Here is a 12,146-nt window from a genome sequence, read left to right on the forward strand (position 1 = left end):
GCACCAGAATCAAACAGTACTTTAACGGATTTTTCATTAATACAGAACGTACCTATGACCACATCCGTCGCCTGCGCTGCCTCTCTCGAGTTAACTGCTGAAAGCCTGCCGTCGTTCTGGGTAGAAGTAGTAGCACCTCCTTGATTCCCACGTTGGCTTGCAAAGAAATTCTCGTTTCTAGCATTTTCCGGTCGGTGCTGAAGACCGGAGTTATTCCCCGAAAACCTTGGGTTTGAGGCACCTCCCAAGTTTCGGCCAAAACTTCCACCATTGTGATTTCCCCTACCAGCATCATTACTACCCCGTCCGTTAGCGGTTCTTTGTTGTTGGAAACCTCTATGATTTCCCCCTTGCCACTCTTGTTGTCCTATGCGAGTATAACACTCGTACAATCTATGGCCCGGCTTACCATAGTAAGAACAGTCCACTAACGCACCCCTGCAGTCCCTTCCTGGGTGGTTCTTGTGGCATCTCCTACAGTTGAAGATTCTCTCTTTCCCATTACGATCATACAAAGGCTTCTGCATTCTAGCCTCTAGCCTCAAACTTCCCCCACTCTTGCTGCTTTGACCAGAATGGAAACCTTTCTCCTGAAAGCCCCCAGACGGTCTGTGCTTTTTAAATTGATTTTGGACTTGGTTACTCGCATTCGTATCATTATAAAACACAGGTTCTTTTCTCTTTTCCCCGCTATGGCCCAACTTCTCTTTTTCCTTCCTGATAACGTTCCCAATCTGCGCAGCTCTCTTATAAAGTTGGTCTAACGTATCATACCTATCGGTCTCAATGTGTTTTTGGATCTCATACGATAGACCTAACTCAAAACGCTGTATTTTCTTTCCCTCAGTTGGGACATCGTCAGGGCAAAACTTCAAGTATTCCATAAATTTCTGATAATATTCATCTACCGTTAGGTTTCCCATTTCGAACCTAGCAAACTCATTTGATTTGTCCTTCCTAACATGAGGCGGATAGAATTGGTCCCTCAATGCCCCCTTAAATTCTTCCCAGCTTAAATCACCGTCGTTTTCGGATATCAATCTCATCTTACTATGTGTCCACCAATAGTCAGCGTCTTCTACTAGAAAAAACGCGGCTTGGTCAACCATGAGCTCAGCAGGACATCTCACCACGCTAAAAAGCTTGTCAAATTCTCTTAGCCAGGTTTCCAACACAGAAGGTTCCCCTTTCCCACTATAAGTCGAGGGTTTACTTTGGGCTATCCTCTTACTAATTGACGAAGCCTTATCCTCCAAGGATTTCGGTCTCGGATTCCTTGCGCCAGCTAGGGCCTTGATTAGGTTTCGAAGTACGCGATCAGAGTTTCCTCTTGGCACGGACCTTCTCAAAAAGGGTGGCATGATGGCAGGTATACTGCATAAGGTTTAAACAAGGTGTGTAAATACATTTCTATAGCGTTTGAGGTTTAAGGAAATACTCATTCTGTTATTGCTCTAAAATATACAAGGTAGTAGCCCTAAAGGTAAAAAGGTTGAACAATAAGTCTAAAATCGGATTTATTTATTTTCCATAAACACAACTCTGAATCGATTCTACTTTCAAATGTTTATATTATCAAATAAAAGGGAATCAAAATTCAAATTCAAAACAAATAAACCATATACTTCCAATCTAGAAAGAATACTTGGGTATAATTTCCCACATAGCCATTGTTCAAAACTACAAAAGTCCGAGATAATCAACCAAATCATCAAATCAACAAAATTGTTCGCAATTTATTCTACTAAGGGACAAGACATACGAACTCAAACACATGCATAGTCAAATAAAGGAAAAACAATCAGGCAAATAAAGGTGATGCATCCATGCGGTCCCGATCCTCCATGTATTGATCAGGGTCAAAATCAGCATCATCAGAGTCATCGCTAGACGCGCTATCGGAAACAGAAGGGGTTCCCACAGATAAGGAATCACTCATAGAAAGTCGTTCTTCAGAATCAGAAAGCTCTACAATTATTGGTTCGGGTGGTTCCTCTTCCCACATCATAATTTCACTCTCTTCCTCACTCATAAGATCCTCTCGTCTCACCGGCCAACCCCCTAAAATAATATGCTCACTATCATCATCACTCATCATTCCAGCTCTATAAGCTAGTTCCCCCTCATCAGGATCTTCTACCACTCCTAAAGGATCCTCCTCCATGAATTCTCCCTGCTCCTCAAATTCCTCTTCTGGATCCTCATCGGGGTCCTCCTCCTCCGGGTCCTCTTCTGGATCCTCTTCTGGATCCTCCTCTGGGTCCTCCTCTGGATCCCTCTCGAAGTCCAACCCCTCAAAGATTATAAATGGCATTGGGTCAGGGTCTACTATGTGAACATCCTCCTCCCTATTATCTCTCCTTGCCCCACTAGACCCTGGAACGTCAACTCCGTTTCGACCCTCAGATTGCAATGTTCTTACCCTCCTGTCAAACTCTAGGTGAAACTCGTCAATCATCCCCATCAATGTATTAGTTTCCTTTTCCATTATCCCTTCATACACCTGTTTGGACTTTTTGAAAATCATTTCCATACGTCGGGCGTAATCCAAATCACATTCTCCCTCTTTTCTATCCCAAATTCCCTGAGCCTCTATTTCTGCCCAAATTGGGGCATTATCTAAAACTCTCCAGGGTTCATCTCGGGTATTAATTCCCTCATCGGCCGGTCTTTTTCCTTTATCCATGAGAGAAGATAATGATCGAACTTCCTGACTCACAAGGAGAGAAAACAAAACAATCAATTTCTAAGATAAGACAAGGGTAGATATTTCAAATCATCAGAGATATAGACACAAAGGTCCTATCATGCACACATCAAGTTATCCATGATATCATGCTTAAAGACACAAAGCATAACACGTCATATCCCCTTAATGTCTACCCCTTTTACTCTCGTTAATTTTTTTTTTTTTTTTTTTTTTTAACGTTAGTCTATCGATATAGATAAATAACACTAAATAAAACTCCCGCTCTGATACCAGTTGTAACATCTCGGAATAACTCGGGTCTTTGAAAAGAAAAGAAAATGATCTTTTAAAACAAAACAACTAAAACCCGAGTCAAACCGAAACGTTAGGAACAGTTTAAAACAGTTTTGAAGTTAAGGAAACGTGCGGATCGAGTTCTATTAGCGTTATTTAAAACTATTAGATAATAAGAAATACTTAGCAGCGGATAAGAAACGAAAAGTCAAATCTACTTATTACAACTTGAGAGCGAAAGTCGCCTCATAAAAACCAAATGCTCTTTAACTAAACTTTGAAGTTCTTTTTAAGACTTCTTTACTTTAATAATTTATTTCTTCAAGGGACAATCCTCACTCCCCAGACCTGCAACTTAACTTACTGCTAGTCATTGCCCAGATAGGACACAACATCATCGCAGGGTCGTTAAGACCAAAAGCACACGTCAGCGAAAGTCGCATACCAATAAATAATAACATCGAGAAAGTTTAATTTGATTAATTAACAATTCACAGAACCGTACGCTTGATCATACTTATTAAGAATATTTATTTTTCTTGTAAAAGTTAGTCAGCTATATTGCTGTACTATCCGGCCATACTGCCAGTACTATCCAGCCATACTGCCGGTACTTTCCAGCCATACTGCCGGTACACACCAAACTCCATAAGTGAGACAATACATTAGGGGGAGCTAACCCCTAAGCAAGCCTCTACCATAGACACTCGCCATACTTCGGTGCCTATGGTTAAGTATGCATACCCCCGCGGTGGCTCATAAAGCCCTCATATGCCGCGAGTAATTCTTTTCCACCAATTGACGACATACTACGTCCACTTTTTAAGTTAGTGAGGTCATACTACCTCTACTTTCAAAACAATATATAAAGATTGACGTCATACTACGTCCACTTTTGAGTTAGTGAGGACATACTACCTCTACTTAAGTTATTGAGGACATACTACCTCTACTTATCATAACAATGTATAGAATTATTGATTCGAACGATAGCATTATTCGTTCTATATACCCATGCCTTACTTTTGGGTATCATTAATACATGATACATCGATCTATTGCGAACCACGCTGCGTGTACATACCTTAAACGAAATAACCAACTCGCAAGCGTCTCAATCAATTCCCGGTCACGAACCGACTTCCTACAAAGTTCAATCGTATTCGGGAAATAAGCACACATACACATTTTCCTCAATCACACATAACACACATATTCAATTACGTCCATACCTAGAATGCTACACACAATATGAACATCCATCACATACTACAACATGGTATAAACACAAAACTGGACAGCTTATACATTCTGTCCAGAAACTCATCTTAATACTGTCAAACTGAAAATCCGACTTCACCGTTGCGTCCGGAAGGCGTCAAAACCCCCGGGTACCAAATTTCATAATTTATAACATAGTATAAGTATTTTTAACTTAATTTCAAAGCCAAAAATGCTCCAAAAACACAAATTTTCCACTATTTCAAAACCTACGGGATTCCATTTTTTTATCACCAAAATATAAAATTTCAATGCTTTATTCTTTAATAAATCTAAACAATAAAATTTACATAATTTCCATGATCACATACAAAAATAAATTTTAATTAATTATCTATATTTTTCTAAAAAAATAATTCTTTTTACTCCAATGTTCAAACACAAACACATCACATATATATACGTGCAAATTTTTCTTCTATCAACCTTATACTTCTCTTTTATTAATCAATAAAAATAAATTTCCATCACCACATACACATTTTTTTTTTTATGAACAACCATTTTTTTTTAATGTATATATATATATTTATATATATATATATATTTCAATCATTCATCAAACAATTCTACACACACATGTGCACAAATCTAAAACCCTAAAACCATACATTAAATTTAAATAGAAAAACATCATACATCTAAACATAAATTTTTAATTCATGAACAAAATCATAACTATAAAATCACACATATAAAAACATAGAAATTTAAATTAAAACTTAAAAATAAAACTAGTTTAAGAATTACTTACAATTGCTCAAGATTAACACCAAAATTTTATGAACCAAAATTGATGAATTAAGGAATGCTAGGCGTGAGAATGTGAGGAAAAAGGAGTGTGTTTTTTTCTTACTTGCAAATTGAAATGTGAAAATGAAAAGGAGTAAGGTAAAAGGTTAAGGAAAGGAATAAGGAAAAGAATTGATTAAGGGATTTATGAGATTTTATTGCCATAATCATTCATTAATCCAAAATGGAAGTTACAATCTTCCCATAATACTTGCCATGGCCGGCCACTATTCATATTCCCTTATATTTTATTTATTTTTTTTTTTTTTTTTTTTTTTAAATTAAAGATAGATTAGGAAAAGATTTGGACTTAAAATGATTTTATTTGCCTTAAAAGTTGGATTCTCATGATTTAACCTACTAACAAAATAAATAATAAAAGAAATATATATTTTTTTTTTCTAAAAGAATAATAATAATAAAAATAATATATCGGGAAAATATCGGGGTGTTACAGGTGCTATGAAGGTGAAGGTGGACTAGAGAAGGTGGGGACAGAGATTGAAGTGCGTAAGAGTTGTCATGGAAGAAAAGGTTGAACAAGAAGGAGAAGAGAGAAAATAATAGAAAGGAGGGGAAGTTATGGTGAGCGGTGGTGTTGGTAGTGGTAGAGATTGGGGTGAGAAGGTTGTGAAGGGGTGTGGTTTGGAATGTGGGTCAATTGCATGTAAGCTGTCTCAAGGTTAAAGTTAAAGTAAAATATCAATGGATATTTTTGGCACAAGTCACTAGATTCCAGTGACATAGTTGTATCGATGTTGACTTTTGTAACTTAGAGCTGTATTTAAAAAAAATAAACTTGAAGGCTATAGTTTTTAAAACCAACAAACTTGAAGGCTTTAGTTGGCAAAATATACAACTTCTATTGTCAGGGAACATTGTCTAGCATTTTGAGGTTGAAAGTGATTGAGATCCGTTAAATTGAGTTTATTTTCCGTACCTTTTGTGCCAAAATGATTGATTTTCAAGTTGATTCAAGCATGCTTCCAGCCATTCTGGTCCTCAATCATGTCTACCTAGCTTCATCAATACATCATCACACGTTTACACATTACTTTGTAACTCATAAAGTCTTTCACCAAAGATGAGAAAAGTTCGAGAGTCATTTGATTGAGTTTCAAGCCTTCTTGGAGTTATTGTGCATGATCTTGCGTGACACTAGCTGAACTTCGGTCAAACTAATGAGGAATAAAGTCACTAGCGGGTTCTGTGAGTGGTTTTGGGTGAAATTAACTAAGCTTCGGCCAAGATTGGTTAGGTTCAACACAAATTAGCCTTACTTCAGTCGAATCCTTGGTGAAGAAAAGCTTCTCGGCATTGCTGTGACTAGCTTGGGGAGAACATGGTGTAGCTCCGGGAGAAATTTGTTGGCTTCGGTCGAAAGGCCTTATTTTCCGCTTCGTATCCGTTTGAATTCAAACCTATGATATACTTCCTCTGGTTTTTTAAGGTTGTTACAGTTTCTGTAGTAATTACTGTTCATAAACTGATCTTTTTTGGTATATATTTCTCCATGTATAAATGTAAAACATAGTCAAGTGAGATCTTGTTTGATTCATCTTATGACATATTATCATAATGTTAACTTTTTAGAATTATTTATCATGTGATATTAAAGATATTAAACATTAAAATCATGCATTAGATACCGTGAAAAACAGAAGTGTAGTAGCTATTAAAAAAAGGAGGATGTAAATACTCTTCTTTTAGGTCTTTGAGGGGACTTCCTTTTACTTTCGAATAGAAACCCTAATTTAGTTTATGCTTTTGTTATCAATCTTTAATCTTCCTTAAGTCATTTCTTCATCTTAATTTTTTTGTTAATCTTTATTGTTAATTTCAATCTTCCTTTGTCACACCCTAGAATTCTCAATTAGTTTTGTTCCATATATTGTTTTCTTATTGTCATTGGATTTATCATTATCAATTGTACTCTTTTGTTATCATTATCAATTGAACTTCTTTGTTAATTAGTCTTGTTAAAGGTTAAATTAATCAAATCACGAAAGTTTAGATGTAGAACGTTATCTAATTCGTGGTTAGTCGATAAAGCTAGATAACATAATGAACATTGAACTTAAATGTCTAATGCTATACATGTTAGTAGGGATTACCATTTCCCTAGACCTTTTTCTCTTGTTGAATTAAGTTTTATTTATATCATTACAAACATAATTTAGTTTAACTAATCATAATTTTTTTATTCGATAGTGATTAATCAATTGAATTATTCAAGATACATAGCCTGCTTGTGGTTCCACTCGTAATCGTACTAAAATACTCGTACGCTTTTGGTGTATTAAAAAACCCTAACTATTTATTGGTGTCGTTTTCGGGGAAGCGTTGTCAATAATAATTTAGTTTGATTAATTGCTTTGTACAATTAGTTTGCTTTCTTTTTCTCAGTTCATATAATACTTGGTCTGTTGTTTGTGAATCCGTCCTACGCCATCTTGGAGGAGAGAAAAGAAGAAGAGAAACTGGAACTTCAATGGTCCCTATTCTTGATATGACACCCCCAAACTCACCGCATTCACCATCATTTAATCATCTCTTCTGTTGACTCAATTAGGAACGGAAACAGCAACAAGAGGGGGGGTGAATTGTTGTAGTTACTAGTTTAAGCGTTTTTGCCCTGTTTTTGCGGAATTGAATAAAATAAATAAAGCTTAAACTTAGAGCGAAATAATTAAAAGAGACAAACGATTTTTACGTGGAAACCTTCTGGGCCTAAACAGAAGGAAAAAACACGACCCCTCGGGATTTCTAAATTCTCCACTATGTTTAAGGCAACTCGTTACAATTACATTAAACATCTTACTTCACTCGAAGCGCATCAACTAGGCCAACTTTTCTCTCTCAAATTGCTTCATTCAGAGAAACAAACTTAGCTTCACTAAAAGCTAAATTCCTCAATAGCTTCACTCAAAGCTATCTAATTCCCCCTTAGACTCACCCGAGTCTAGTTACAAAGATTCTCTCAAAAACCCTTACAAAAAGGATAAAAAATTCTCTAAAAATAAAATCAATAAGTTGCACAAGAAAGTATTATAAATTAATTGGCATTTTTAAAACAAAATTTTCTTGTAAAAATTCTCCAATAATTACGTATGATTTAATGGCTCATACTAAGGCGAGTTTTGAAGAATAACCGAGTCCACTATTTATAGAGCTAAAATCGCTAAGAAAATGGAATAATTCAATCCATTATTCCTTTATCAAAAAGATCATGGGAGTAATGTGGATTAAACTACCAAACGGTTATTTCCATAAGCCTTGAATAAATCAAACATACGGTTAAAGCAATAGTAACCGCTGTTCCCTAATAATAACCACTGTTTCCTAATAATAACCGCTGGTCCTTTAAGCAGCAGTTTCTCAGCAATAGTTCCTGTTCCAGTACTAACTGTTGGAACGTTTTCGCTATTAATAGAAACGGTTATACTTAGGAATGGTTATTTGCTAATTTATAGGTATAAAGACCGGTTAAGAATAATAGCTAAGACCTATTCAACAACCACTATTTCTATTTTTAGTAAATCCATTATTTACTAAATATAGATCCTAAAATAAAGGATTATTTTTAGAAAACCACACGTAAAGGATTTTTAGAAAAACTTTATTCCAATTAAGTATAATAAATAAATGCAACAAATTAATTTAAATACATTAACTAAAAAATAAAAATCAAAATTTATTAGTTAACGTAGGCTGACTTTGGTTTGGGAACAGTGCGCTGTTTCCAGAATCCAGTTTTGCTAGAACATCCAACTTAGGAACAGTAGACCTGCTGTCTCCATTTTACATCCCAAGCGATATACTTCTTCTAACATCCCTTGAATCCTTTTGACACGTGCATTGCCATGAACTAAGCCATAGGTACTATCAACAATCACAATTAATCGGATATCGACCTGCACACAATCTCTAAACACATATTTGCTTAAGTGTAGTCATCATCAAAACTCAAGAGGTCCAACAAATTCCCCCTTTTTGATGATGACAAACTTTTAAACAAACTTAAATACAATAGAGTAAACCAATGTTGAAGAGCATGTTAGAGATTAAAAAAACTCTTCTTAACTTAGTAAATATAATTCACCAAGCATATCTTGAATCAAATTACTCTAAAAATAAACATAATAAAAACTCATACAATCATAAAACTTAAACAATGATGTAAAATGATCAGAGCTTAAAAGAAACTTAAAAATAGAACAGATACATCCAAAACAAGCATCATGTATAATCAAATCATAATCAGAGCTTCAATGTATAAACAAAAGATGTTAACTATATACTGACAATAGATTAGCTATATTTTGACAGTCAAAGCGTAAGCTATATTTTGACAATCAGAGGGCAAAATCATCAAGCAAACAACAATCATCAGCAGCATACAGCCAAACAGCCTTAGTTCAGAGATCATGAAGCATAACCCTAATCCTAAAGTCCAACATAATAGATTTAATCAGAGCTAAGCATACTCAAGCATTATTTAAGTTTGTGTCAAATATTCCCCCTTTTGACATCATTCAAAAAGAATTGGAGCAATTAAACCACAGCACTAAGCATATAGACATAGTCAAATAGAGAATAAGGATGCACAAAGTAAAAAGCAGTAACAATGAATGCAAACAAGATCAGCTATGATCAATCGTCACAGATAGTTAGTAGCATAAAAGAAATTGTTTAACATAAAATCATTGTTAAAGGATGTACCCCAGCTGGTACCAAAAAAAACATAAAAAGATTGTTTGATAATAGAGATGGTTGCCACAAATAGGAAAATATATCAGGAAGAACTAGGATGCAGGAGCTTCATCATCTATGTATTCTGTTTCCACCTCCACTATGTCAAGCTTGGCCCCCAAACGTGCTTCCATTTGGTCCATTTGAGCAGAGAGTGAGGCTATGGAGACACGAATTTCATCCTTAAAAACAAGGAAGCTTGTCTGCAATTCTGTGAGTTTTAGGAGAATGGAGGATAAAGGGGCTGTAGGAATTGTAGTGTCACCTAAACCTTGATTTTGTGATGTTTGTACTGGTGGTGGTGATGATGGTATAGGTGACTGTGGTGGTGAAGATGGTTGTGTTGGTGACTATGGTGGTGAAGATGGTTGTATTGGTGACTGTGGTGGTGAAAATGGTTTTATTGGTGACTGTGGTGGTGAAGATGGTTGTATTGGTGACCGTGTGGCAGGTTTAGGTGAGGAAGGATGGCTTGGTTCAGCTGTTGTGTATGAGGCTGAGTCATCATCAATAATAACAACAGGTTTCTTTCCTTTGGAAGCTAGCCTACGACTCTTCCTAAGGTTTGAACCAGGTAAGGAACTCTCCTTATCTTTTTCTTCTTCTTCCACCACAGCATCCTTCACAGGTTCCTTCTCAATTTTCCCCTTACAAGAATTTTCCTTCTGTTCCTCCACAGAATGCTCCTCTGCCTTCTCAGTGGCAGAGGGAACAAGCTCCTGTTCCTCCTTATTTACTTCCTCCTCCTTAACATTTTCTTCATTTTCTTCTTCATTTGTGCCCTCAGATTGTTCAGAGATATTCTCAAGGGTCCCTTTTGCATTTAATCTAAGATGCAAGTTGTTCAAACACTTAACACCTACTTTGTTATTTGGACCCATGGGATAATTTGGACCATCAAGAGGAACACCCAACTTCATAAATATCCATGTTAACAATCCACCATATCCTAACACATTACGCTTAAAACTACAATCATTCAAGTGACAAATCATCAAAGAGGGAAAATTAATCTTGATGTTATTAGCCACACAATATATTAACTTGGCATCCCTTAAACTAAACTCACTTCTTTTAGATGTGCGAGGCAGAATAAATCGTCTTGCTATATTGTATAACAGCTTGTGCATTATTGACAGCACATTGTGACTAACCTTTCCTCTTTTCTCTTTTATCCCTAGAAACTTCCAAACTACCTTCTCATTTATCCCAGAAAAATTGATTTTTGATCCAACAACATATATATCAAATCCAGTGGAGGGGACACCTAACCACCCTCATAAAATCAAACTATTAAATTCAATTTTAATCCCCTTAACAACACTAGTACAAACGCCATGATCAAAAGAAAAATTTGAAATAAACTCGCGCATCAAGTTGGGATACATTGGATTACAGCAGTGTTCTGTCATTAAAGATTCCCAAAATTGATTTTGCAAAATGGCGTGAAATTGCAGAAAGAAATTGGATTCATACCATTGTTTATCAAGACCGAAACCAACAATCATCTCATAGATAGCTCTTCAGCACTTACTTGAACATCAACTTTTGCCCTTTTTGAAGATGATTTCTTTACTATAGAGTCCCTCTCTCTCTTTTTGGTTTCATGCACTCCAGAGGCAACCGGGGTTTCCTGTTGCTTTCTTGATGAGGACTAAGTTTCGGTAATGAGAGGTGTTGGATGGATGATTTGTAGAGGTTTGGGTTGCTTCATTTTTGGTGTTTTATTCTTAGTTTTCATGGTGATTTGAAGATTTAAGAAAAGGAGAAAGCAAGAATGGAATGATGAAATGCAATTGATGGCGGTTCTGAAATGCAGTGAGTTGAAGACGGTTTTGAGAGTGAAATTGAAGATGAAATGATGGATTTGCCGTGAGAGAGTGGCTTTTAATAAGTATGAGGTGACGATTACTTTAATGAGTTTTGGTGCTTCATTGTTCTTATTTAGGTATATGGACACAGAAAGTGAAATGGAAACAGACGAATTTAGTGAAGAACTATGATGATTTAACTCCCGCTATTTTAATGGAAATTGCTGGGTAAATATATATATTAAATATTATGGAAATTTTTTATGAAATTGAAAAATAAATGAAAGTTTGATGCTACTATAATCTGAACAAATCAAACAAGCAATCATATGAGCATTCACAGTATATCCTTTTAAATGGTGCGTACCTGATCCTTTCGATAATTGATTTTTCAATCAAGATTTTGTGGTTGATCGACCTTTTCAATTTTCATTCTGACTTTAAGGATCACATATGTCACTCACTTCAATGCAGCTTGATCATGCCAAGTTCCAATCTCATTTTTTCATGTTCCCTTGGAAGCGGTT

The sequence above is a fragment of the Amaranthus tricolor genome, chromosome 4 (assembly GCF_026212465.1).
Source record: "Amaranthus tricolor cultivar Red isolate AtriRed21 chromosome 4, ASM2621246v1, whole genome shotgun sequence".
Classification (NCBI taxonomy): Eukaryota; Viridiplantae; Streptophyta; class Magnoliopsida; order Caryophyllales; family Amaranthaceae; genus Amaranthus; species Amaranthus tricolor.